The sequence below is a fragment of the Arachis ipaensis genome, chromosome B4 (genome assembly GCF_059453495.1).
Source record: "Arachis ipaensis isolate K30076 ecotype BB chromosome B4, ASM5945349v1, whole genome shotgun sequence".
NCBI classification, from domain to species: Eukaryota; Viridiplantae; Streptophyta; class Magnoliopsida; order Fabales; family Fabaceae; genus Arachis; species Arachis ipaensis.
The window spans coordinates 111,612,581-111,625,508 of record NC_142439.1 but is presented as its reverse complement, the minus strand read 5'-3'; the positions used below and the strand labels follow the sequence as shown (position 1 = coordinate 111,625,508).

Here is a 12,928-nt window from a genome sequence, read left to right as displayed (position 1 = left end):
CAGTTCCTTGAGAAGACGACCCGAGATTTGAATACTTCGGTTATCAATTTATTTAGGGGTTTGTTACTTGTGACAACCAAAACGTTTGTACGAAGGGATTTCTGTTGATTTAGAATCCATATCTACAACGCGACTATTTTTGTAAAATTCTTTACTAGCAAAAATCCTAACGTCAATGACCTCTATTAATAAAATATGTATACATATAATAATTGAAAAGATGTAATATACGATGAGCCTTGAAGGATAGGTAAAGCAAAATCGCAAAATTAAAAGTGCAACGCTCAGTAAGTAAGATTAACTCGCGTACGAAGAAAGTTAAGGAACACACACACACAGGTAAAGCAAAATCGCAAAATTAAAAGTGCAACGCTCAGGAAGTAAGATTAACTCGCGTACGAAGAAAGTTAAGGTATACACACACACCCAGTAAAATCACAAAATTAAAACTGCAACGCTCAGGAAGTAAGATTAACTCGCGTACGAAGAAAGTTAAGGTAACTCAACTTACGAAACTAAGGCTAGCCGAAGGATATTTAGATACATATATATAAAACTCATAACCCAAAATACACAAAAGAAACCTAGTTCTCGACACACCTCTATGAGGTACAAAAGTAAAACAAGTCATTAAGAGAGTTCTATACATATGATCATATATATATATATATATATAAACAATATACAATATAATGTCCCAAAAGATCCACTTCTCTGCAGAAACTCCATACACCTAACGAGGTGCCTCTCAACCTGCATTTGAAAAACACAAATATCTGTATGGAATGAGAACCGGGAGATCTTAGCATGGTAATGGTGCCGCATACATAAGATATAAGGTCCCGAAAAAGTCAGAGACAATCCTAGAACTACGACATTCAAATTATAAAACTTAAGGAACTAAGCCAAAAACCATAAATCAGGGTAATTCTCTAAGGGTTTCTAACTTAACCAAACCTTAAACCTAACTCTTCATCATCCACTTCCCTCCAAAACCTCCAACACCCGTGGAATCGCACAGACAAGCAAGCAGACAAAAATAAACACAATTAGGATACAAGTAATGTAGATAGTGGTGCAGTATTTATAACCCACTAACTTACCGGCAAGTGCACCGGGTCGTACCAAGTAATACCTTACGTGAGTAAGGGTCGATCCCACGAGAATTGATGGATTAAGCAACAATAGCGTTTGATAGGATTAGTTAGACAGACAGAAAATAGTGTTGGGAGTTCAAAGATATTAAACAATAGCAAAAATATTAAAGAAGGGCAAGTAATTAAGTTGGAAATAATATATGGAGAAGGTAGTTAAAGCTTCAGAGTTATCTATTTTCTGGATTAACTTTTCTTATTAACTATTTTAATTATGCAAGATTTAATTCATGGCAAACTATTTGTGACTAGACCTTAATTTCTTAGACCTTCCTAGTCTCCACTAAAATTCATCAACAGCCAATTCCTTGGTCAATTAATTCCAATTAGAGGGTGATGATCAAATTCTAGTTTATATGCCATAAGAATCCTAATTATCCAAAAATAAAGAGATTATATGTCACGTATCCCGTTAAATACAAACAATTAGAAATTCAGGATAATATGTTTTCAAGCTATTGTTCAAGTAAAGAGCTTTTCCAAGTTATACAAGAATTCAAATAGAACATGGGTCATACTTCCGTTCTACCCAAATTCATAAAATAAAGAATGAAAACAATTATTGAAATATAAATCAAAACATGAATTAAAATAGAAAAATAATATTATCAATCCATACAATAGACAGAGCTCCTAACCTTAACAATGGAGGATTAGTTGCTCATGGAATATGGAATGTAAATTTGTATGGAATAATGTTGTGGAATGTTGTCTGGAACCACCCTATTGGGATCCCTTTTATAACTAATCCTAATAATTTAAAAATCAAATTTCTACAATTAAAATTAAAATAATATCTTTTCCTAAAATAATATTTGAATTTAAATTCGAATTAATTTAAATAATCAAGTCTTCAATGGATGGGTGGGAACCACTTATTTCGTCCATTCTGCAGCTTCTAATCTGTATTTTCTGGGCTGAAAACTGAGTTAAAACAGCCCAGAAATTGTCCCCAGCATTTTCTGTCAATTCTACAGATCGCTCATGTGACGCGTCCGCGTCGTCTACGCGTTCACGTCATTTGTGCAGATTCCAGCATTCGCATCAGGCACGCGATCACGTCATTGCGATTTCCTCCATTCCGCGCGGTCGCGTGAGCCATGCGTCCGCGTCGGTATTCGCTGGTCATCTCCTTGGCTTCTTCTCTTTCTCTGCAGAAACTTCATCAAATCCATCCGAATGCTATCTAAAATAAACAGTATTGCACAAAACTCAAAACAGCATCCATAGTGGCTAAAATATAATTAATTCTTTATTAAATTCAACAATTTAGATGCAATTTCACTAGGAAAAGATAGAAAAGATGCTCACGCATCACAACACCAAACTTAAACTGTTGCTTGTCCTCAAGCAACCAAAACTAATATAAGTTTAGGATGTGAATTTGCATGAGAATGAGAGTTCGATTAAGCCCATGTCTTCTCTTATTGTGGGGTTTACAACTGCAATCCTGAACAATTTTGGCATCTCACTTTATCCTTTGAAGTTCAGAATGATTGGCATCCATAGAAACTCTGAATTCAGATAGTGTTATTGATTCTCCTAGTTCAGTATGTTGATTCTTGAACACAGTTACTTTATGAGTCTTGGCTGTGACCCTAAGCATTTTGTTTTCCAGTATTACCACCAGATACATCAATGCTACAAACACATAACTGGGTGAACCTTTTCAGATTGTGACTCAGCTTTGCTAGAGTCCCCAGTTAGAGGTGCCCAGAGTTCTTAAGCACACTCTTTTTGCTTTGGATCACGACTTTAACCGCTCAGTTTCAAGCTTTTCACTTGACACCTTCACGCCATAAGCACATGGTTAGGGACAGGTTGATTTAGCCGCTTAGGCCAGGATTTTATTCCTTTGGGCCCTCCTATCCATTAATGCTCAAATTCTTGGATCCTTTTTACCCTTTGCCTTTTAGTTTAAAAGGTTTTTGGCTTTTTCTGCTTGCTTTTTCTTTTTCTCTCTTTGTATTTTTTTTATATTTTTTTCCGAAAGCTTTGTGTTTTTCACTGCTTTTTCTTGCTTCAAGAATCAATTTTATGATTTTTCAGATTATCAATAACAATTCTCTTTTTTATTATTATTATTCTTTCAAGAGCCAACAATTTTAACATTCCTAAACTTCACTATCAAAATTATGCACTATTTATGTCATGCATTCAGAATCACAGGAAATACCACCACTTTTAAGTAAATAAGACTATTCTTCAATATAGACCCACTTTCTCATGCAATATATCACTCCTGTATATTTTTTTATTTAAATTTAAGCTCAGTGAGTAATACATGAGACATCTTTTTAGAATTAAAGAAATAAGGAGAACTAAACTAGTCCTAAGATTCTAACTAATAAAGGATCATGCAGCAGACAAAGCAAAATAGCAGAAAACCAGAACATAACATAGTAAAAGCGGGAAGGAATATAGAATGAAAGGAACTCAACCACCTTAGTTATCCTAGCGGACATTTTATTTTTCAGGTTGTGCTCCTCCGTGAAGATGATTCGCCTCCCTTTTGGTGCCATAAGAATAGACAGAAAACCTATAAGCGAAGCGTCAACACCAAACTTAAAGGTTTTCTTGTCCTCAAGCAAAGAAGAACTAAAAATAAAAATAAATAGTGAGAGGAAAGAAGAATATACAGGTAAAAGAACAAGAGAGAATTAGGATTGGGAGAAAAGAAAGATAAGATAGTTGGCAAATCAGGAAAGCTGTGCGGCGCAAGCGACGCGGCCGCGTGGAGCACGCGGTCGCGCGAATTGCGCTTATACTGATTGACGCGGTCGCATCGATCACGCGGTCGCGTGACCCGTTTTATGCTACGGGCGCAAGGGCAGCCTCGCGTTCGCACAACTCTCTGTGTGAAATTTTATTTTTTTGCCAAATCTTGGGTGATGCGATCGCGTGGGGCAGGCGATCGCGTGAGTGGCCATTAGAAGGATATGATGCGGACGCGTGAGCCATGCGTCCACGTGGGAAGAATTGTTCGTTCAGCGCCAATCCAGCACCACTCTAGCACAACTTTCGGTCGTGCACCATTTTCACGTCGAATTCCAGGGCATGCGGCCGCGTGAGTGACGCGGTCGCGTGGGAGGTCAATGTTCCCACCTGACGCGGATGCGTCAGCGACGAGGTCGCGTGGGGCGATTTGTGCCACGGGCACGCCTCCAGCCACGCTCTTGCGTGACTCTCTGTTCGTGTTATTATGTTCTCCAATCACTTGCGGCGCGGACGCGTCAATGGGGCGGTCGCGTCGTGTAATTTTTTTTTTTTGAAATATAGCTTGAGGTGTTCGGTTCCTGGAAGAACATAGCTGCATGATCAGAAAATTAGTAAGAACTCAATAAAAATAAAATAAAATAAAATAACTAAGAAAACTACTACTACGAAAAATAGCTAAGGATACGAAATTATCGGGTTGCCTCCCGACAAGAGCTTCTTTATCGTCACTAGCTTGACAGTCAGCTCCTCTAAGGAGGAGGATCATAGGGGCTCAGCTCTTCACCCCTTACTTTGAACTTCTTTCCTGTGTCTCCATAACGTAGCTCAATATGCTCCAGAGAGAGGATTCTGATTACTGTATAAACCCATGCTGGATTGCTAGTCAACACCACCTTCATTCCTGGAGAGAAACCTTCAGTGGGGACTTTTTGTTTCTCCATCCTTTGGGTATTTTTTTTCTTTTTGGGGACCTCCTCCTTGGTGGATGATGCAGTTCCAACACCAAACTTAGGTTTGATGTTAGGTGGAATTTTATCGGTTGTCACCACAGGAGGTTTGAGTTGCAAATTCTGATGTGCATCATCAGGGGGTTCTTGAAGGTTTGGATTAATAAGCTCAGCCTGCATGCACCTCTCTTCTTCACCTGTTGAATGTACATCTTTGAAGACATGAAAGACCAGTTGCTCATTATGCACTCTAAGCACTAATTCACCCACTTCTACATCAATCAGAGCTCTTCCAGTGGCTAGGAATGGTCTTCCTAGAATTATAGAGGCATTCTCATCCTCCCCTGTGTCAAGAATCACAAAGTCTGCTGGGAGGAAGAACTTACCCACTTTAACCAAGATATTTTCCACTAATCCGTATGCAGGCTTCATAGATTTGTCTGCCATCTGTAATGCTATCTTTGTGGGTTGTGCCTCTTGGATTTGCATCTTCTTCATCACAGATAAGGGCATTAGATTTATGCTTGCCCCTAGATCACATAGGGCTTTCTCAAAGGTTGTGCTCCCAATGGTGCATGGAATTTGAAAGCTCCCTGGATCTGGCATCTTCCTTAGCAAGTTATTCTGAATGACAGCACTACATTCCTTAGTCAGGACTACTGTCTCATCTCCCTTTAAACGCTTTTTCTTTGACAACAGCTCCTTCATGAACTTGACATAGATAGGCATTTGCTCCAAAACCTCAGTAAAAGGAATATTGATTTGTAACTTTCTGAAGATTTCCAAGAACTTTGAAAATTGCTTGTCCTTGGTCTCCTTTTGAAGTCTCTGAGGATACGGCATCTTAGGCTTGTACTCAGGAGCCTTTGGCAGTGTAGGATAAGTGTCAAGAGAGTCTGGGAATGGGTTGTCTGCACGCTTTGGAGGGGCGTGCTCTACTTCTTCCTTCTTCTCATCTGGAGTTTCTTTTTCAACCATATCTTCATTGACCTTGGTCTCAGAGCCAGCTACTTTACCACTTCTCAATTGAATACCCTTGCAATCTTCTCCTGGGTTCACCACTGTATCACCTTGAAATGTACTTGCAGACCTCTCAAGTAATTGCTTGCTCAGTTGGCCCACTAGTACCTCTAAGTTTCTAATAGAGGCTCTGGTTTCCTGTATAACTTATGCTTCCGTACTCGCCACTTGTTCACTTATTACGGTGATAGCCTTGCATTCCTCTCTTGGATTTGGAATTGTGTCACCAGGAAGGCTATTAGTGGTCCTCTGATCAATTTCATCAACCTTTGTGGCTAATTGACCCATTTGAATCTCCAGGTTTTTGATGGATGCTCTGGTTTCCTGTCTAAAACCTGTCAATATTGCTTCCAAATCATTGTTCTGTTGGAGACTGCCCTGAGAACTATTGTTGAAGTTCTGAGATCTCTGAGGTTGGTCCCTCCACCCAAAGTTTAGGTGATTTCTCCATCCCTGGTTGTATGTCTTAGAATATGGATCATTGTTGGGATTCCTAGGGCCACTCCCCATGTAATTCACCTGTTCAGAAGAGGGTTGAGCATAATCATAATTATCATTTTGCATAAAGTTACCTGTCATGTCATAGGAGGTATCTTGGGGTGAATTTTGAGTGTTGATAGCTGAGACTTGCATGCCACCCATCTGTTGAGTAAGTAGATTTATCTGCTGAGACATAAGCTTGTTCTGAGCAAGAAGAGCATTAACAGCTTCTACTTCCAACACACCTCTCTTTTGAGAGGTCTCAGAGTTCACAGGATTCCTGTTAGATGAGTAGAGATATTGGTTGCTTGCAACTAATTCAATCAGCTCAATAGTCTCCTCTGGTGTCTTCTTCTTGTGCAATGAACCGCCTGCAGAAGTATCTAAGCTCATCTTGGACATCTCACCCAATCCTTCATAAAAGATATCCAGTTGGGTCCATTTGGAGAACATGTTTGGAGGGCATTGCCTAGTCAGTAGCTTGTATCTCTCCCAAGCTTCATAAAGAGTTTCACCCTCCTTCTGTCTGAAAGTCTGAACCTCCAACCTAAGCTTAGTCAGCTTCTTTGGTGGGAAAATTTAGTGAGAAATTCAGTAACGACCTTTTCCCAAGTATTCAGACTCTCCTTTGGTTGGGAATCTAGCCATAGCTTTGCTTTATCCCTCAGAGCAAACGAAAAAAGCATGAGTCTGTACACCTCTGGATTCATTCCATTTGTCTTCACAGTATCACATATCTGCAGAAAATCAGATATGAACTGATTTGGATCTTCATGAGGAAGTCCATGATACTGGCAATTCTGTTGCACCAAGGTGATCAATTGTGGCTTCAACTCAAAGTTGTTTGCATTTATAGGAGGCACCACAATACTTTTTCCATAAAGATCCGCAGTAGGGGCAGAATAAGAGCCAAGCACTCTCCTCTGTTGATCATCCCCATTCAGATTTACCACATTGGCATTAGCATTATTATTTGCCATAGTGGATTCTGCAGCCTTGCAAAGTCTTGCTTGTTGTAAACGTCGCCTGAAAGTTCTTTCAGGTTCAGGATCAAAGTCTAAAAGATGTTCTTTGTCTCTATTCCTGCGCATACACAAGCAGAAAACAAGAAAAAAAATGGGACTCTCTACGTCAGAGTGCAGAGAAGTCCCTGTGAGGTAACCTGAATAAAGAGATAAAAATATTGAATAAAACAAACAAACACTAAAATTCAAAAATTACTAGAAAAATTATTACTAAAATTTTTTGAAATTATTAATTAAATAAGAAAAATTAAAATAAGACTAACTAAGGGACACCAAACTTAATTTCAGAAATTAAGAAAAATTATTAGTATTAATTATTTATTAAATTTTTTTTATATAATAAAAATAAAAAAAGAACGAAAAACGAAACAGGGGAGGGGGATATAAACTAGAAGGAAAAGAAAGTAAATAACGTAAAGAAAAAAAAATTAACGTAAAAGAAAAGAAAAAAATTAACGTAAAAAAATGCAAAATAAAAATTAATAATAAAATAAAAAATATAATAAAAAAATTATTTGATCTAAGCAATCAAACAACGAATAGTTGTTAATCACAATTAATCCCTGGCAACGGCGCCAAAAATTTGGTGCAGTATTTATAAACTCTTAACTTACCGATAAGTGCACCGGATCGTATCAAGTAATACCTTACGTGAGTAAGGGTCGATCCCACGAGGATTGATGGATTAAGCAACAATAGCATTTGATAGGATTAGTTAGACAGATAGAAAATAGTGTTGGGAGTTCAAAGACATTAAACAATAGCAAAAATATTAAAGAAGGGCAAGTAATTAAGTTGGGAATAATATATGGAGAAGGTAGTTAAGGCTTCAGAGTTATCTATTTTCTGGATTGACTTTTCTTATTAACTATTTTAATTATGCAAGATTTAATTCATGGCAAACTATTTGTGACTAGACCCTAATTCTTTAGACCTTCCTAGTCTCTCCTAAAATTCATCAACAACCAATTCCTTGGTCAATTAATTCCAATTAGAGGGTGATGATCAAATTCTAGTTTATATGCCACAAGAATCCTAATTATCCAAAAATAAAGGGATTATATGTCACGTATCCCGTTAAATACAAACAATTAGAAATTCAGGATAATATGTTTTCAAGCTATTGTTCAAGTAAAGAGCTTTTCCAAGTTATATAAGAATTCAAATAGAACATGGGTCATACTTCCGTTCCACCCAAATTCATAAAATAAAGAACGAAAACAATTATTAAAATATAAATCAAAACATGACTTAAAATAGAAAAATAATATTATCAATCCATACAATAGACAGAGCTCCTAACCTTAACAATGGAGGATTAGTTGCTCATGGAATATGGAATGTAAATTTGTATGGAATAATGTTGTGGAATGTTGTCTGGAACCACCCTATTGGGATCCCTTTTATAACTAATCCTAATAATTTAAAAATCAAATTTCTACAATTAAAATTAAAATAATATCTTTTCCTAAAATAATATTTGAATTTAAATTCGAATTAATTTAAATAATCAAGTCTTCAATGGATGGGTGGGGACCACTTGTTTCGTCCATTCTGCAACTTCTAATCTGTATTTTCTGGGCTGAAAACTGAGTTAAAACAGCCCAGAAATTGCCCCAAGCGTTTTCTGTCAATTCTGCAGATCGCTCATGTGATGCGTCCGCGTCGTCCGCGCGGTCGCGTGAGCCATGCGTCCGCGTCGGTATTTGTCGGTATTCGCGTTCGCGTCATTTGTGCATATTCCAGTCCACGCATTCGCGTCAGGCACACGATCGCGTCATTGCGATTTCCTCCATTCCGCGCGGTCGCGTGAGCCATGCGTCCGCGTCGGTATTCGCTGGTCATCTCCTTGGCTTCTTCTCTTTCTCTGCAGAAACTTCATCAAATCCATCCGAATGCTACCTAAAATAAATAGTATTGCACAAAACTCAAAATAGCATCCATAGTGGCTAAAATATAATTAATTCTTTATTAAATTCAACAATTTAGATGCAATTTCACTCGGAAAAGATAGGAAAGATGCTCACGCATCAGATAGCATGTATACAATTAAATCTGTGAAAGTCACATAGGCATTCCCAATTAGAGCATAAACAAGTAATTCAAACATATGCATATGATGCATGCCTGACCAATGGCTGATGAGTCTCATCTGTCGGTCATCAAGCCAACCCGACAAGTCCAGCTGCTAAACCCTGGACTGTCCCCCGTCGCGCATCCCCAAGAGTCTATGCATAGCTTTTTCTCATATATAAAATTTTCTCATTGGGGGTATCCTTCCCAAACATTTATACGTGCCCGGTCACCCTTACGACGTAGGGTCAACAAAGTATTGAGTCTCAACCTGGAGCACATGGTGGCAAGCCGCTGCTCTTTACCCAGGAAAACTCGTATCTCAGATAAAATTGAGTGCATAAACCACATAAGCATTCATAATCATTGGATAAGCATTCATTATAGCCATGACATCACATATACTTCATATCTTCACACTTTTCATACATAATTCATCCTTTTTCAATCTTACTTCACCATCAAGTTACCACCTTTTCCTAGCTTCATCTCATTACTAGGCATACCACTAAGATCTAGAGGCTAAAAGAATAAAAATAGATGTTTAGAGGTTCAAAATTAAGTTTTAAAAACACAAAATTAACTTTGCTGGAAACAGGGGCGCCGTGTACGCATGCACCTTGCTCGCGTATGCGGGAGCTCGTTTTACCTTGCTCGCGTATGCATACTCTTGCTCGGGTACGCGAGATACCAAACCCGAAAGGGTTGGTCACGTCACATGCATGTGGTCGTATACGCAACCCCTTAATATTCCCTGCTCGCGTTGAGAACGCGTCATTTGGACCTCTGTATCTCCAGAAATTCTCGTTTGAGTGCACAGAGGTCAGAATCTGACAGCATATGCTATGCTTTCCTTGCCTCTGAATCGGACTTTGCCAAAACTCTTCAATTTTAGCCAGAAAATATCTGAAATCATCATAAAACACACAAACTTAAAGTAAAATCCAAAAAATATGAATTTTGTAGTAAAACCTATGAAAATATAATAAAACTTAAACAAAACATAACAAAAACTATATGAAAATGATGCCAAAAAGCGTATAAAATATCCGCTCATCAGAATACCAAACTTAAACTGTTGCTTGTCCCCAAGCAACAAAAAACAAGTAGGATTAAAAAGAAAAGAAAGATACAATAAATCTCAGAGTTTTCAATGAATCTCAGTTTCAATTAGATGAGCGGGACTAGTGGCTATTCACTTCTGAATAGTTTTGGCATCTCACTTTCCTTTGAAACTCAGAAGTATTAGCATCCTTAGGAACTTAGAATCCGGATGATATTATTGAATTTCCTAGTTTATTTCTTCTTGATTCTTGAACACAGCTTCTTTTGAGTTTTGGCCGTGACTCTAAGCGTTTATGATTATTATATTATGTCTTTTTTCGTTAATTTTTTTCCAAAATTTTCAAAGAGTATTCATAATTACCTGTGGACATCTACGTTCCTTAAGAGAATAATTACATAGAGACTTGAAACGAAGATGAAGACAGGATAGGAAGTAATTTTTTAAACGGGAGTGAGGGACGAAGAAAGGGCTCGCCGCCGCACCCGCATAAGTATTCATTACCATATCTAACTAGCAACGAAAATTCATTTGAGCCGATTTCAGATGGCACACCACAACACATGGACTTCATATGCATTGGGCTATAAAGTAATAAACCTAAGTCGTATTTGGGACCTTAACAATAGGTCTAGGATGATCTTGCTTGTTTGAGAGTCTTATTGGGTCCAAGTATGTTTTGGACTAATGTTTTGAGCATTGCTATAACAAATATTATACTATTAAATTTTATTACATTTAGTATATATAAAATGTAGATATACTTACAAGATATTTTTCAATTCAAATTAATAAAATTTTTTAATTTTGTTTTCCCTCTTTTAGTTTAAATATTATTCACTAATGCAATAAAAAGTGAATAACAATAATCATTCAAATAATTAAAATAGATCCTCTTATATATATATATATATACACAGGATTGTTATGTATAATGAATAAATTTTTTATTTTTTATAAAAATAATTTGTGTAAATCAACTAGTCTTTATAACGTATGATTTATTGCATAATTTTTTCCCTCTTAATATAGGTAAATTAATGAATTTAATATTTAAAATAAAATTTATATTATTTAACATATGAAATAAAAAATTTAAGCCATCATCTAAAACAATAAATATAATAGTACAAATATCTACTTACTTATTAGTATTAAAAAAATATATAAATAGTATAAACTAATTTTTTTAGTAGAAAAATAATAATAAAAGTTATTAATTAAGTTAATTATATAATAAAATAATTATGAACAATTTTTTAAATGAATAAAAATAAGATCACTATTTTTACATACTATAAAATTTATAAAAATAAATAAATTATATAATAGATATTATTATTTACATACTAATATATATATATATATTATCGATTATTAAGTTATAATTAATTTTTAATTCAATTTATGGTAATTAAAATTTAAATGATTGAAATGATTAAATGGTGAATATTTTATACCTAATTAACTTTGTTTTGTTATTGAAATTAAAAAAGAGTGAGTTATTCAATTCTAAATTCAAATTTAAATATGTAAGAAAATAAAAAATTATTTAAAATTTTATTTTACTAATCAGAATTAATTTTAAATAAAAATTATTTTGCATATCATATTATAGAATAATATAGTCATTTATTTTTTAATGACAAATATTGTCAAATAAAATAGTGTAAGAAATTGAGAAAAAATATATTTAATAATTTGTTTTTAATAGAATAAATTATATATTGAATAACAAAAGTTATTATGGTTTCTTTTTACACAAATTGATACTCAACGATGGTATTTTGGTAATATTACCAAGGAATATTAATTAATTTAGTAGCTTTTGTAACGGCATGAGTCTATAAATTTGAAAACTTGAAAATTATGTTATAAAATGTGAAATTTTAACTAGTAACAACGTTGACCATATTGTTTTGACTTCAATAATGAATACCAACAAATAAAATTGTTGCAGGTAAATTTCAACAAAAACAAATATCCATAAATATTGTTATCAATGAGAAATTGTCCTACTTTAAAGATATATACTAAATTTTTTTTCACGGTATTTTTCAACTCAGTAGGTTGAGGACTAATTCAGCACAAATTGAAACTCCATTGATTAAAAGTCTGCTGTTAGCCAATGAGTTACTACTTATATAATGTGAGATTCAAATCCTTAATACCTACTTAAATGGACGAGTGAAATAACCAATTAACTAATCTAAATTAATTAAGACAAATACTAATTATTTTTAATATTTTTAATATTAAAAATTATTAAACTTTGATTTTAATTATTATAACTTTATAAAATATTTATAGTGATAATTATTATATATAGTTTTTGTTTAATTTTTTTTAATAAATAACTTTATATACTTTTATGTATTATCCTATATAGTGCACGGCAATATACACTAGTATATATAAAGAGGAAGAGAGAAGTTGTTTTTACTTTTT

At 35.2% G+C, this 12,928-nt stretch overlaps 1 non-coding gene across 1 annotated transcript; it reads left to right on the top strand.

Moving 5' to 3' along the window:
• The first annotated feature begins 6,767 nt into the window (after positions 1 to 6,767).
• Positions 6,768 to 6,874, top strand: LOC148568784 (small nucleolar RNA R71). Its single transcript, XR_015882494.1, has one exon. It is a non-coding gene; the product is annotated as a small nucleolar RNA R71 (small nucleolar RNA).
• The last annotated feature ends 6,054 nt before the right edge of the window (positions 6,875 to 12,928 follow it).